At 38.4% G+C, this 16,475-nt stretch overlaps 1 pseudogene; it reads right to left on the reverse strand.

The window, feature by feature from the left end:
* Positions 1–7,080: 7,080 nt before the first annotated feature.
* LOC120596136 (60S ribosomal protein L17-like) lies at positions 7,081–7,628 on the reverse strand (annotated as a pseudogene).
* Positions 7,629–16,475: the final 8,847 nt, after the last annotated feature.

Below are 16,475 nucleotides of genomic sequence, written 5' to 3' on the forward strand. Positions count from 1 at the left end.
TTTAATCTGTGGTTGTTGGCTCATTTTTAAGAGTGGAAGACCGAAAAACTGTTGAGATGTCTTGAAGGTATGCGTAGAGCATATCAATTGTGAAATTTGCTGTAGGACGATCTGTCTGGGATGTTTGGTTGGGAAACCTCTGATGTCAATATCTGTAGGTCTTTCCTCAGTGTAGTCACATTTCTCATAGAGGATACTTAGTCTTTAGCCTGGATGGTAAAATAGTTCTATCTTTTCCCACTTTCAAGGGAGTAACCCAGTATGGCACCCACTGTCAGAACCTGCAAGAACAGAATTCCCAGACTCCCAGGCTGAGTCACTTAAACTCATTGTAGATCGGAAGGAATGACTGTGTTCATTTTTTACTGTTAAAAGTGCACTGGTATACTTTTCTTTTTTTTTTTTTATCATGCCCAGTGATCTAGGGTCTATATACACCAATAACTATTGGCATTTGTTTCAGTTTATTACTTATTACTTATTTCTGCCAATGGCTACAATAGTTGGATCCTTCCATAGCTGAGCTTATACCCATCTGGTCTTATATCTGCAAATACTGTATAATTGCATGTTATTAATTAGAATATGTATCTGTTCTTGATGCACATTTCATTCTAGTTTGGGAGGTTCTTATGTGTTCGATCTACCCACAACTGATGCATGAGAAGCCACCTTATGCTATAGGTTGTGCTGCTTCCCAACAAAGGGAGTAATCTCACATATATGGAGGGCTGGTCTTTGACCAGCAGGAGCTATCATGAAAAGAAACAGGATCAGAGCAGCTATACTAAAAAAGGAAATTCAATCAAAGACCTCTTCATGTGATTTGAGGATATTGAATTTGTGTTTGTGATCATATTCAAAGTTTCTTGGGGCTCCCTCCTTCTCCCCTTCATGATTCGATTCCCGGATACTTTCATAATTTACCTACCATTTGGTTAAACGTTTTCATTTTTACTTTAATCTTTCTGGTGAACTGTGAAATCATAAGTTCCTGTCTCGGTTTACTCAGTAAATTATCATCAGATTTGTCTCCCACGTTGTGTAAAACCCAAAAGGTAGGGGAAAATTTCATTTTAGATTCACATGTTTAGTTGTAATTTTTCCCAACTCATAATTTCCCCCCCCCGACTTTTTGCACCAATCTTTCACTTGTGCTTTATTAAAGCATAATTTAAAACTCCTTATTTATATTTTTTAGGTCCCTTTGTAGGTGATATCACCAGATATATTTGGTGATTGGATCATTTATTGGTAGGACTCTTATATCCTGTTATTTATACCTGCCCCTGGTCCTGTCACCATGGTATGTGATAGAGAGCAATTACCATGAGAGTAAATGACTTGTGTTTGGACTGTAGGTCTCCTCATGCACATTCTCGAGCTAATGAACCCTCGGCTACAAAATGAAGGGTCAATTCCTTCATCCTTTCTTACCTACTGCTTGGGAGAGATGGGCATATTGGAAGAGCTGTTTTATATTTAGCTGTTTTATATTTAGATCATAAACCTATTCTTAAATCGCATTAGCTGTGAAATTGTGTTTCCAAATCAGATGCTAAGGAATAAGGAATACCATATTTCTGCACAACTTTCTAAGTATGCCCCCAAGAGTTGATTCCATACGGTTGCTTTATACCTAATTAAACATTAATTATTGTGAGAACATACTTTTGTCCTTGATGGGCTGGGCAGCAGCGAAATATAATCTATCTTTCAGCAATGGGTGTGGTGTTACCTCCAGGCACAGCAGTGGGTAGGGAAAGGCCAACCTCACAAGGCTGTTGAAAGTAAAATCTTGACTGTTAAATACCTTGGACCCTTGCCCTGCCTGGGTGATCACTCTGTTCATGTGTCCACTTGCCTGCCTCCTCATCTTGTCAGAATAGCTACTGCTTTGTTCCAATGGGATTCCTTATCGGGGATTTTGTGGCATCCATGTGAGAAACCAGCAGCTTAATTTTGTCAGAATTGCCGGCCAGTCGAATGGAGCAGACAAGCCAGAGATCTAAACATTAATCACGGCCCAGGAATTTTAATACATGAGAGAATGTCTTGTTTTATCTCTAGAACCCAGCTTCATGTCGTGGGTAATGCCTTTAATCTTCCCACTGGGATGAGACCCCTCATTCTCCTCTCAAAGTAGCCTCTCCCATCTCAGTGATTTGTGTAAGGGGGCCTGCCACCTAGGGCGGTTTTAGAAGTGAGGATGGCAGAGCCATCAGCAGCACACTTAGCAGCGCCTTTAAGACAGCTCTTTCTCCGCAATGATGCTGGGTGTCTGCAGGGGGCGCTCATGCCCAGGGCTGGTCTCTGCAGCGCCGAGAGGGACGAATATCTGTGGGGCTGGGTTTTCCTATCCCTGGGGCTCCTCTTCTATAACGATGGAGCTTGCATTCGTTTGGACGCCACAGATTCCCGTGGCACAGATTGGGACGCAGAAGTACTTGATGTCCCTTTGTTGTTTTGGATTCAGTAAGGAGCTGGTAACTGACATTCAAAGGGAGTATGGTGTTCGGCACCTGAGACCAATTCTTTCCCCTCCCTCAGGTATCCCAAAGAGGCTCTATCTAGCCTGTATCCTTCCAGGACACACCTCCTATTCTGATCTGTGATATGGACCCAGAGGAAGGGCGGCATGTATAGCTGTCTGTAAGGCTTCCCAGGCAGTGTGTTTTAGACCCTACACAAATTCTAATAGAATACCCAGAAGTGGGGTTGCTGTCTCCAGAGCCCCATATGCCCATTAATATCTATGGCTGGTTTTTAATGGTAGGGTGCTTGAAGAACAAGCCTCTGCTTGATCTGAGCTGAATTCTTTTAGGTGCCAGATATAAAACCAAACGGTATCTTGGAGGACTCCTGAATTTTCTCCTGGTCGACAAGTCATTCCTTTTCAGTCAAAAAATCAAAGAAAGGCAGCTTCAGGCACCATTGTTCTGAATCATCCCAAATTAATATGTGATAATTGAATAGAGGAACTTCAATGTCTGAATTAGGCCACCTGTTGAAATCCTGCCTTATCAGATTATGGCACATTGCTGGAGAATTGCTGAACCAAAGGAGTTGCTGGCCTTGTGAAATGAAAGCTCACAATAAGTAGGTTGTCAGATTGAGCAAAAACAAATACAAGACACCTAGTTCAATTTGAATTTCAGAGAAACAACAATTTTTTTTGGTATAAGTATGTCCCAAATATTGCATGGGATGTACTTATACTAACATCAATTTGTTCTTTTTCTGAAATTCAAACGTAAGTGGGTGTCCTGTATTTTATCTGGCAATCTTAACTGTAAAAAGAAAGTTCAATCTAAAAGACCTTAGGCTCTCAATTTCATCGTGCAGAGATAACCACTATTAATAGTTTTGGTTATGTCTTTCCATGAGCTATTTATGAATGTACACAAATATTTATCTGTGTATCCAAATCCTACCTCTTCCAGTTCCAAACTGGATGACTTTGGAAGGGTTACTTAATTTCTCTGGACTTTAGTTTCCTTTATCTATACAATGGGGATAATAATAGTATCTGCTTCATAGAGTATTAATGGCAGTTAAATTTCTGGCACATAGAAAGCACTGAATTGTTATTATTATTACATATAATGTCTTAAAAATTCAAGTGGAGACATACTATATGAATTGTTCTATACCTCGTTCTTTTTTCTACCTTTAAATCTTATTTTTTTCACAGATGCATAGAAATCCTTTAAAAATTTTAATTAGTTTCTTTTGATGGTCATTTAGAATATTTCAGCCCTTTTCTATCTGGTTACTGCTATAGTGAACATCTTTGTGGTGCAATGATTGTCCCAAAGCACTTCTGGGTAGTTAGACAATGAGCAGTCAGAATTTGGAGCTTTCCTCTCTACTTCTCCCAGTGGGCAGGGCTGCAACCTAACTTCGCTGGTAAAACTGGGGGCTCCCTTATCCAGGGGCTGGCAGCCGGCTTTCTGAATCAAAATGATAAACATGGCAAAGAGGCTGAGGCTTGGGTGCCTGGATGCAGAATTTAAGAGGGCACTCAAATCTCAGTAATCACGAAAAATAATATTTAATGCAATATTAAAAAAAATCAATATTAATGCAAAAAAATCTATGATGAACAAAATCAAAATTTGAAATAAATACAGGATCAGCAACAGTGCCATGCTGTCGTATTAAATTATATATTCACTTTTATTTTAAAATATTGCGTTAAAATATAATTCATCTTGGTTACTGAGTTTTTGGTGCCCTCTTAAATTCTGCACCAGAGAAGAGAAGCTCATTTGCCTCATCCTATGTCTAAACTCTGGCTGGCACCTTAGAAAGAGGGCACAATGTCCAAGCTGTTGCTTCGTTGTTAAGGTGGTTCTCATGCTCACCCTAAAAGAAGGGAGCCCCTCAGAGCACGGAAGTCCCTCCCAGGGAACACAAACCCACACTGCATTTGCAGTAGACTGCCTGGTCCTAGCACACCTTTCCAGGGGAAAATAGGTGGATTGGGATCACAGGCCTTCTCTTGTTGATCTTGACTTTTCTTCATTAAAGTTTGTTCTTTAACCCTGGGGTCTCCAACCCCCCGGGGCTGAGGACGGGTACCAGTACCGCATCACCAACTCAGCTTCCCCTCAGATCATCAGGCATTAGATTCTCATAGGAACACAGGTCTCTGCTGCCAAAAAGGTTGGGAACCGCTGCTTTAACTGACACCATGCAACTTGTGGAATTTATGTTGAATCTCATTACACAACAAGAGTTATGTTCACTGTTTGTTCTTTCTAGGACTCCAGTTGTTTGAGTGTTGGACCTCCTGGACCAGGCTTCTAATTTTCTTTTCTCTCTTATTTACCATCCCCTTGTACTCTACTCTGGGAGATTTTATCAACATCATCTTCCAAACCTTCTGTGGATTAAAAACAAATCTCTAACGCTATTCCTTTAAATTCCAAGAGCTCTCCCTCATTTTTTTTTCTCTGAATATTATTTCTTTATAGGAGTCCATTCTTATTTGCAATATTACAATAGCTTTTCAGTTTTCTAAGAATATTTATTAATGATAGTTTTTTTTCTATTTGTTTTTGTTTTATTCTCTTCAGTTAACTGCATAATCTACTTCCTCCAAGTTCTTTTTTTCTGTTTGCACATTTTGGTTTTTGTGGTTCACGCTAGAGGTTTTCCTCAGATGCCTGGTGATCTTTGGTCATCTGCTCCTGTTTAAGCTGAATGGAAGCTTTGACAGTGTAGGGAAGGATTTGTAGGGTGTTCTGGCTGGATGGTATCATTGGGGAACTCTTGGAGTTTATATCTTTATGTCTTTCTTTGTGGGCTGGTCAGAGAAGTCTTTTCCGGCCTCCTTCCGGAAGGGTGAAAGCCAGGCTGCCATCTTCCAGGAGTGGAGGCAGAAGAGGGCAGAAGTTTCAGCATCTAATACTTACAGGTGTTTTGTCTGGTACCTGTGTCCTCAAGTGTGCCTAGTGTCAAGAGATCTACATCCCTGGTTTTCCTTTTCCAGAAAACAAGCCCCTGGTCTTTTGCTGCAGTGGGGCAGGGAGTAGGAGGGCCTTTAGGGCTCCATCTGCTTCTTGCACAGTATTTCAATCAGTTCCCTTAGTTTTATCCCTCTTTGACACCCAAAGGTCACTGGTTCCATTAATTCCAAGCCTCTGAGGGATTTTGTAGTAGAAATGGATTTGATTCTCATCTTTCCCACTGCCACCTCGGAATTCTATTTTCTCAGGTCTGAGTCATTTATTTGCAGGACAGCTGTTCATTTTTATATACTTATTTTGCAACTTTCTTATTCTTAAGTCTTCAGAGTATACAATCATAACATCTGCAAATAATGAAAATATTCTTTCTTTTACTCATTTTTTTACATCCTATTTCTTTCCCTTTTGTACTTGCATTGGCTTATACATTCAGCACAACACGAAATGGTAGTGGCGATGTGGGCATCTTTGTCTTTTAAGATGTCTCAGTATTTCTTCATTAAGCATGATGCTGCTTTGGGTTTGACTACATACATTTATTATGTTAAGGAAATACCCATCCTTTTTATTATCCGAAATCAAGATTGACTCCTTTTGATTTTAAAAATTGATATTCATGAGTGAAATTTGTCTGTAGTTTTCTTTTGGCTGCTACATTTTTTAGGTTTTGGTATCAATATAATACTGATTTTGTGAAAAAGAGTCTGAAAGCTTGCTTCCTCTCTTATGGTTCTGCGTAGTTTAACAATATTGGAACTACCTGTTGAGTACACTGTAAAAATTATAGTGTCCAGTACTTGGACAGATTGGCCCTCCACCGTCCTTCAAATCAAATCACAGTTTGTAGGTTGATGCTTGCCTTTAAGTAGACACACACTGTAAACTGTAGTCTCAGCAGGCACAGAGGTAATATTGAATGAAAGATGTGAAATTTACTTTCTGGAAACTTCAGGGAGCCGGAAAAGGAGGAGAAGGAAAAGGAAAAGGAGGAGGAGGAAGTTAATTGTATTGTTTGGACAAGAATTTAGTTCAATAGACCATGTTTCTCTTCAGCAGGCCTGATAAACTAGGACAAAGCAAAGGGAATTTCTACTGCTCCTTTCTCCGTTGTCCTCAGACTTGGCCCCTCAGTCCTGCGGTCGTCCTAGCTGCCTTTGTAGAAGCTTCTCAGAGGAAATATGTGAGGCCCTCTCTGTACTGCTAGAGTTAGGTCTGGGGTTGTCACTTGCTGACAAACAGCAAAGCCCTGTGTTGGTATAGTGACTTGCTGATCCCTTTTTCTGATGAAAGGTGGTATTTAATTCATCATACCAGCTTTGATTTGGCTGCCTAATTCAAGACCTAATGGCTTTTCAAAGTTTATCTACCGCCTGGAGAAATGCTGAGGTGGAAGGTTCTAGAAAGAGTTTAGTGTGTTATAAATGAGAAAGTTCTGGCTGTGTTTGCAAATGGAAGTTGCTGCCTTCAAGGCTTAGCTTCACCATCAGTGGCTGAAACGGATTGATAGGATAATATTTATTTATTTGTTTGTTTGTTTATTTATTTATTATCTTTTTTTTTTTTTTTTTTTACTTTTATGAGCATTTATTCGATGCTAAGTTTACTCTCAGGCTATAAGTTTTTGTTTCTTCAGTTTCTTCTGGGATATCTTTTTCTTCTATGTAACTTCCTCTTCTGGTTTAGGAACAATCTGCTCTTTTTCAGTGCAGATCATCTCAGTGTGGCAGGGGGAGCTCATGCAGGGGTTATGCTGCCCACGAGCTTTGTAAGTTTTGTACTGCATCCTGGGAGCTTTGTTCACCTGGATGTGCACAATGACCAGAGAGTCCACATCTAAACCCGTAAGCTCGGCATCACTCTCTGCATTTTTAGCATGTGCAACAAGGATTTGGCACTCTCTTCAGGCCACCGACCCTATGTCCAGACCCATTATTTGGCCTGGGCACACCTACCTGCTCTATCATTGTAACAACGGAATGGCACACATTGCTTCTGTAAAGTGACATCCTTCAGATACTTGGTGGCTTTTTGGATATGCGTACCCTTGATGGCCTGGGTAGTTTCATGAGTGTTCTTAAAGTGAACACAAAGATTTGAACCTCTTTATTTGCATGATTTTGTGAGGTTTTCTGGGTCAAGTGAATAGCAACCCATTTTTGGAGGTCACATCAGGCCGCTTACGGGAAGAGCGACTCTTTTAATTTTCCGAGTCTACTACTCTATGAAACGGAGATTTTGAAGATGTCTTCATATTTTAAATGGGGCTTTGAACTTAGATCACTTCTACACTCTTGTTTAACTGTCATAAGTGATGTGATAATTGATATATGTATAGCTCAAATGACCAAGAGTATAGACTCTGGATTCAGACAGATGTAACATGAATCCCATTTCTCCTCTAATTAGCTATATGACATTGGTCAAATTAATGAGCCTTTCTAAGCATCAGCTTATCTGTAAAGTGGGAGTAGTCATAATATCTCTGTCATAAGGCTGATGTGAAAATGAAATGAGATATTGGGTATAAGGCTTCAGATATGATATCTGGCCCATATTAAGGACTTAATACATATTAAGTGTTATTATGGTTGTTAATATTATTCTATAAGCCTCCTCAGACTAATGCCAGTAAATCAGAGCTTTTGGAAAGACACTGGTAAAACCCAGTCCTATTTGGGGGTTAGTTGGTAGCTGAGGACTTGTACAAACCAGTCAGCTGGATGGTCAACAGGAAGACGCTGATTTCTGAGTCTCTAGTTCTTGCTTCCACATCTTTTGTCTTAGGGGAAATGGTGGAGACTTTTTGGATGCCTGAGTTCTGTCCTCTGAAAGTGGATCGGAATCTTTATTCTGGCTCTGGTTGGAGAAACTGAACTCTAGGTCAGCAAATCAGGTTGCTACTTCTGATTTGTCATCAACAGAGGTAAAGGCACCTTGGGGGAGTCGCCTGTTTCCTGCACCATCTGAGAGTCTCTGGTCATCACACCACCCCCTCAGCACCTTCTGGACAACAGTGTGAAACTCAGCTTCCCTTCCCTCTGACTCCAGCCATGCTTTGGGTCTTCTTTCTGACTGGTCAGTCCAGGTTCCCAGGAATAGCCTAGACTAGCTACCAATGAAGTATATTCCTTTCTCTCGCAACTCAACCCTCTCTGCAATGTTTTCCCTCTCTCTTGCTTCACAAAGGACCTCCCAGTCTCCACCTCTTGCAATTATTCTATGTTTCCATTCTTCTTCCCATTAAAATCAGATTTTATATCTTTTGTTCACAAAATTTAACAAATGAATCAAATGACTCAGAGTGTATGTCAGCTCTTTTGCTTGTAATAAACAGTCTTCCTTGGTTTACCAAATAATTCCCTTCTCCCAGTGGGATTGTGGGTCACACAATTGTTGTGAAGAGTCTACATGTTAATTGTGGGAATCAGGGCTCTGCAGGTGCCTAGAGTGGCTTCCTGGCTGGGCTTCACTGGAACTAAAACACAGCTCATAAACCAGGTAGGGTCCAGGACCCAGAGCTAAGGACAATGACTTGTCCCTACCTCTGCAGGAGATTGCCTACTCCTCGGCATCATGACAGTGACACAGTTCCCTTCTGCCTTTGCTTCTCACACTTCTGTTGCTGCCAGCCCACCTCAAATTCTTCTTTACTCTGCCTCATGGCTTCCGTTCTCTCCAAGCTTCTACTTATCAAGGGTTCTGGACCTCTATTGCCTCCTGTCTGATAAGTAGGTTTTTTATAGCAGAGCCCTTCATAGGCTGCTGGCTGGGCTTTTCACTGGCTGATCTTGCAGTGGTTTCCTACCTTTGGTGCATTCACTTGTCCCATGAAGACGGCTCTGTCTGAGGCCTTGTTCTTCAGCACAAGGATGTGGCGGGGCCATGAGTGTGCCCAGAACTCTGAACTTGGCTTTATCCAGGAAACATTTATCTTTCCCACAAGCACAAAAGGGTTGAAACTAGAATTTCAATGATTCCTAAACAAGATTCCTATAGTAGAATCTCATGGGAAAATTTTTACAAATGCAGATTTCTAGGAGACACTTAGCTATAAAATGGAGCCAGTAATAACATCATATGAAATTGATGTGATCTCTTCTTTTTTTAGTTTTTTTTTTTTTTCCTATGTTTGTTATGAAAAACAGTTGGGAATCTAATGTCCCCCAAATAGGAACTTGTTAAATCAGTGTTTCTCAAGGTTTGGGAAGCGAGAGAGGGATAATCTATCAGAATTGCTTGAAGAGCCCCATCCTGATTTAGTCACCAGAATGGAGGCAGAGGTTGAATTTCTCAGATGGTGTAATATATCAGCTGCAACTCTCCACCTTCAGAAACACTGCACTAAGTGATTTAAAATTGTATGTCCTTAAAATGGAATCTCATGTAGCCAATTAAAATGATCTTACAGAAGTCTATTTTTTTTTTAACATGCAAAGGAGGTTATGATGGATCATTGAATTAAAAAAGCAGATTATGAAACAGGACTATGGTAGGAATTTTTAGAGAAAAAGTACGCATAGATATCTATAAATAGCTAAGGATTTGGAATATGAAAATTACGGTTGGCTCTGCCACATCAGTATCATCTTGATAGAAATGTAGAGTCTGGAGCCTCACTCCAGACTTAGTCAGAATCTAAGTTTTTACAAGATCGCCACCTGATTGGTGTGCACATGGCAGTCTGAGACTCACTGCTCTGGAACACTGGTTCTTGTCTTGAGTGTTCATTAGAATTCACCTGGGGAGCATTAAAAAAAAAACCCCAATGCCCAGGTGGCACCCAGGCCAATTAAATCACAATCTCTGAGTATGCAGTTGGGTATTATATGTCTTAAAACCCCCAGGTGATTCTGATGAGCAGCCAGGGTGGAAACAGGTGCCGTGAGAATATACCCCAGGTGTTAGCGTGCTTATTCTATGGATGCTGGGGATCTGGTGATTACGATTTTCTTCTTTATGCTTCTCTATAGTTGCTGATTTTTCTTTAGGAAGTATGTGTTATTTTTGTAATGACGAATGAGTTACTTTTCATTTAAAACCCCTAAATGAATGCCAGGCTCTTCTGAAGTCTAGACAGCAGCCCTGAAATGAGGGAGGCATTTTAGAGCAGGATCACAATGGAAAGTTGAGTGGGGGGCACATGCTCCCAGATTGGGGGAGTGAGAGTGATAACACAATCTTTGTGCTATTTCTTTTATTTTTAGTCACAATATTGATTTTTAAAATTGTATCTCAAAATTCAAAATATCACAGAAAAAAATCATGAGCTTTTTATGTTTAGTAAAAAGGAACATGGGTTAAACATGTAAAAAAAAACATTTTAGAGGAAAAAAAGGAGTCATTTCATCTACCACATGACCTTAAGACAAAAGAAACTAAATATTGCTGAGAGCTCACTAACCCCTCAGCATTGAAATAGGCATTTTTTTCATCAATCTTTGTAATAATGCCAGGGAGCAGCATTATTATAGCCCCATTTTAAAGGAGACTGAGCCCTACCTAATTATTAATTTAATTATTTAATTTTCTTTTAACCTCTAACCCTGTGCTGTCCATCATGGTAGCCACTAGCTGCATATGGCTATTGAGCATTTAAAATGTGGCTGGTGAGAATTGATATGTACTGTGAGTGTAAAATAAGCTCCAGATTTCAGACTTAGTATGAAAAAAAAAAAAGAATGTATGATAGCTCATTAATAATGTTTTATATTAACTACACTTTGAATTGATATTGTTTGGGATGTATTTGGATTAAATAAAATGTATCATTAACATTATTTCACCCGTCTCTTTTTCTCTTTTTGAATGTGCCTACTAGAAATTATTTATGTGGCTCACAGTTTATTTCTAGCTGGACAGAAGAAGTTAACGTGACGGGGATTATTCAAATGTGTTGTTTATTCTCTTTGGAACCCTCCTAAAACAGAGGAAGTGGTGAGAGAGGAAGCAACTTCTTCCTAGCCTGTCTGATTGAGGATTGGTTGGAAAAGAAGTTAAAATGAGTTTGAAGACATCCCTACCAACCTTCTTTAGCCCACTGGTTCTCAGCCTCAGCTGAACATCAAAATTTCCTGGAGAGCTTTTTAAAATCCTGATATTCTGCCACACTACTGCCTGATTAAATCTCTAGAGAATCTCTGTTTTTCAGCTGGCAACTTTAAGAAAGCGGAGACCAAAGATGATCTTGAGGGATATTACTTGAGTCCTTATAAATTTAATTTTTATTTTTTAAATTAAGGTTGCTTTGTATTTCCCTTTTGTGAATTAACCTTGAAAGAACAGGGTTAGTTTAGTTATCTTGAAAATTCAGTCTCTTGGCCACTAGGGGGACTGGATTAAAACACTTGCGGAAGGATAGGCTTGTGTCCTTGGGGAAACTGCTCAGGTGGAAATAAATTGGCACTGTCATTCAGCACACATTGCTACTTTTAAACTCTTATTTGAGTTAAATCCTATGAACTCCCTCAAAGGATTTGACTTTTATATGAATGACAATTGTTACATTCTACATTTATTGAGTGCTCATTCTATGTCAGACACTGTGATAAGTGCTTCACATAATCTCATTTAAATCCTCACCTCACAACAATCTATGAAACAGGTACAATTATTATCTTAATTTCAGTTGTCAAATAAGGGCTGGAGAGATTAAAGAACAGACCGATGGCCACAGAGTTGGAAAACACAGAATTTGAACTCAAGCAATCTGTACCCAGAACCTGCTTCTTAGCCTCTCAATGATATCATATAAAATATAGTTAGACTTTGCTCAGTGATTTTAGTTCTAGGACTTTACTCAAGGAAACAATCAGATTGCGTATTCAGACACAAAACTAGACCTGGAAGAATTTCAATTCTTCTATTCTTTAGAAGACTAGTTAAATAAATTAGTATAAAATGAAATAATATGTAACAGCAAAGAGTGCTGAAGTAGAAGTAATTTATTGAAATGGAAAAATCTTTGTGAAGTATTATTAAGTTAAAAAGCAAGTTAGAAAACATATTCAGTACAATATCCAGAAAGAAAGTCTTTGGGTGTATGTGTGTGGGAGGGAACACTAAAACATTAACAGTGGCTATATTTAGAGGGAATATCAGAAATTCTTTCTTTTTTTTTTTTAATTTTTATGAGTTTATTTGAGCTAAACCGATGACATCAGCAAGATCTCAAATGCTCCCAGGAATTTTAGCTTTCATCTTTACATTTTTCTTTATAATTTTTCCATAATGTATTTTTCAGGTAGTAATTTTTTTTAAAGCAATGTAAACTAACATATTTCAGGATATGAAAGAACAATGCCTGATTAAAGGAAGTGGAAGGAGTAAATGGGAACTAGTTCTTGAGGTTGTCCTGGGCACTAAATTTAGCACTAAAACTCTGGCAGCCAAAAAAGAAAGAGAAACATATTGGTTGTATAAATTTCATATTATTTCGTTTAGTGTTTTATGAGAGAGGCTCTTAGGTGATTTTCTGCATTTCTAATTGTTTATTTACTCTTGTGAACCTCAGAGTATGCGATCCAAAATCTCAATTCAAAATCTCAGTGTTACCGAGTGTATTGAACTCTACTGAATTTGTGTTCATTGAGTATCTCCCATGTGCTAGGCTAGGGGCCAAGTGCTGACTCTTCTCTTCTTGCAAGAGCACTCTGATTCTTACCTCTTGTTCAGCCCCCCAGCCCCCATCTGGAATCCCATCCCAGTCAAATGCTTCTGGTTCTTAAGTCTAGTTCAAACACCTCCACAAAGAATCTCTGGTCCAAACCAATCTTCCCCTTTTGAGAACCATTTTGCACCACCAGTCCTTAGGGAACAATTCAGTACGTACGCATTTCCTCATCATTTCATAAGCATTCACTATGTTTCCACTATTAGTCTAGAAACACCCTTTGAACATGGGCCTGTTCTCGCTTATGTATAGAACTCTAGAATTACAGCATTTTATTTTTTATTTATTTTTTTAAAAGGATGACTCTAATTTTTAATATAACTTTGTTTTTTTCTTTTTAAAAATTTATTTATTATGGTGACATTGATTTATGATTGGAATTACCGCATTTTAGAGTCTGAAGGGGGTGCCTGACAGCTAGGAGGACCAATGCATCCTGGTTTGTCTGGGACTTTCTTGGTTTTAGCTCTGAAGTCCCCAGATCTGGAAAAACTCCTTTGTGCTAGCAAAGATAGCTGGATGCTCTGTGGATTCTCTCTAATTATTTCCTGATTGGCTGGGTTGTTTTATATGGCAAAATCCCTACAGGGCACATTCCCATTTTTAGCTATATATTGACAAAATAATAACCCTTTGTATTGACGTGGCTCTCTCTATTGCAGTGCTTGTATGATCCTCAGGCAAACTTGGAAAATAGAAAAAGGAAGGCGTTATTAGTCCATTTGAGAAAACTGAGGCTGAAATGAATTTTGTGAATTTTTCCAGGTATTGAATGACTAGCTCAAACTATGAGTTAGGTCTTTCGTTTCCTAATTGGGTCTCCCTGAAATTTGAAAATATCCACCATAGAACTTCAAGTCATGTCTTCTATTATTTTAAATAATTGCACAAGACTTTTGTGAAGAAAAAGACAAAGGTGTTGACACTGAATAGATCAATCAATGGAGCAAAATAAAAAGTCCAGAAAGTGAATCCAAAATATACAAGAAATTCGATATAGAATAAAACTCGTTCAGGTCAATTGGGGAAAGATAATTTATGTAGCAAATGATGTTGGGCAAATAGATTGATTATTTGAATGCAAATAAAATTAGGACCCTAGCTCTCCCAAAATAACATAATATATTTTAGATAGCTTATAACTTTTAAGGTGAAAAAAAATAAAGCTACCTAAGAATCAGAAGAAGAACCAGTGAATGTTTATGTGATCTTTGGGTGAAGAAAACATTTCTAAATACGACATGAAAAGCAGATAACTAAAGGGTAAAAACAGATTAAATTTGACTACATGGAAAATCCATTTTAAAAAGTACAATAGAAATGACAACGTGGGAAAAACATTTGCTGCATACATGACAATTTAAAAGAGTTCTTACAAAGCATTTCAAAAAAGACAAACATACCACTAATACAAAAATAGCAAAGTATACAATTTACCACAGAAATATAAATGACAGCAAAATGATTAAAAGTTCTATCTCCTTAGTAAGCAAATGAAGGTAAATACAAACCAAAAAGATCTCCCTCTCTTTTTAAATTTAACTTAAAGACATTGGAAAAAAAATTAAACAATAATAACCTCTGCTGATGGGAGAATAAATAGTCAGACTTTTGGAAGGCCAGTAGTAATAGGAATCAAAAGCCTTATCGACGTGCATTCATTTTGATGCAGCAGTTCCACATCTCTACATACCTTAAATTAGTAATAAGAAATATGTACAAATATCCCTTCATAATTATGTGCATAGAAATTTTATTTATTGTAGTTAAAAGGACGAAATAACTTAAATGTCTAGTTCTACGGAACTGGTTGCATAGTATATTGCTTTAGTAATAAGAGGCGGTTTTAGAAATATACATACTATACACTTTACATTGTAGAAGAACATTTAAAGATGTGAAAAAATTCATGAGAATGTATATTGCTAAATGAAGAAAGCATGTCACCAGACTATATTCAGAGTATGATCTCATGTTTGTTTACACACACACATACACAGAGCATGACCTGTGCATTATAAATGATTTTTTCTTTTTCTTTTTCACTTTTCTGTAATCCTGCAGCACATATTTATTGATTTTCAAATAAAAAATTAATAATTACTGTTAATTGTTATTAAAGAGAACTTAGATCCTGAGTCAATGGTTTTTGAGAATATGGAGTTACAGGGATGTTCATGTCCTAAGATACATACTTCTGTAATGCTTGAATTTTGTTTCTTGGATGTGATCACTTTATTGTTAAAAGGAAACAATTTTTAATATAAAAGAAAGGGTTGGGGAACAGAGAAATTCATATTCTTTAACCCCAAAATTTCACTTTTAGAAATGTTCTTAACCCTGAAAATGAGCAAATATTTATACAGAGATTGATCGTCATAGTATTAAAAAACAAAGAAAAAACAAAGCCCCTGATAACAGACATAAAAAACAAATAAAAAAAAACAAACAAAGCCCCGATAACAAACATATAAGCACCATCTAAAGGTCTAACTATAGGGAGTTAGATAAATAAACTATGGCAGGCCCATTAGACGGACCTATAGCAGCACAGGGAGGGCAGCACGAACCCAGCTTGCCTGGATTCAAATCTCAGCTCTGCCATTTACTTGCTGTGTGACCTTGTCCAAGTTATTTAACCTCCCCAAGTTTTAATTTCCTCATTAGTAAAATGGGGATAACAATAGTACCTACATCGTAGAATGGTTATAAGAATTTTTAAGTGAGAGTCCATGCAGGAAAGAGGTGACACTCAAAGTGGGTGACACACTAAATTGAGAAGCTTTTAATAAAGGGACTTTTTACAGACGTGCGAGCAATGTGTAGGGAAACCACCAAGAATAGTGCAGTGCTCTGGGTTAGTAATAGTGGGAAGTCACAGGGAGTAGTTGGGTGGTTATTGGAACATGGAGAGAGAGGGAGCCTAGGAGAAGCTGTGACCTTTTATGAAAGCACAGTAACCCTTCATAAATACAGTGACCTCATTCTCCAGGCTCCTTCTGAGACATCTATGATTAGCCTGACACTGCTGCAATCATGGTGCACACAAACCACCCCAAGTCTCAGTGGCAACCACCTGCAAACATTTGTTTCTCTCATTCCCAGGTTGACTGGGGCTGCTTTGCTTCAGGTTTTGGATTATTTGGGTTCAGGTCAGCTTCGTAGACTTCTTATTTGGGAACCACCAGCTGAGAGGCCAAATTAAACAGGCAAGTCCTCTCTGCTCATGCCAAATCTGCAAATATTCCGTTGACCAAAGCATGTCATGTGACTGAGCCTGAACTAAATAAAGTAGAGATATTTATATTACATAGACTCTAGCAGAAAGCAAA

The sequence above is a fragment of the Pteropus medius genome, unplaced genomic scaffold (genome assembly GCF_902729225.1).
Source record: "Pteropus medius unplaced genomic scaffold, Ma_sr-lr_union100, whole genome shotgun sequence".
In the NCBI taxonomy this organism is placed as follows: domain Eukaryota; kingdom Metazoa; phylum Chordata; class Mammalia; order Chiroptera; family Pteropodidae; genus Pteropus; species Pteropus medius.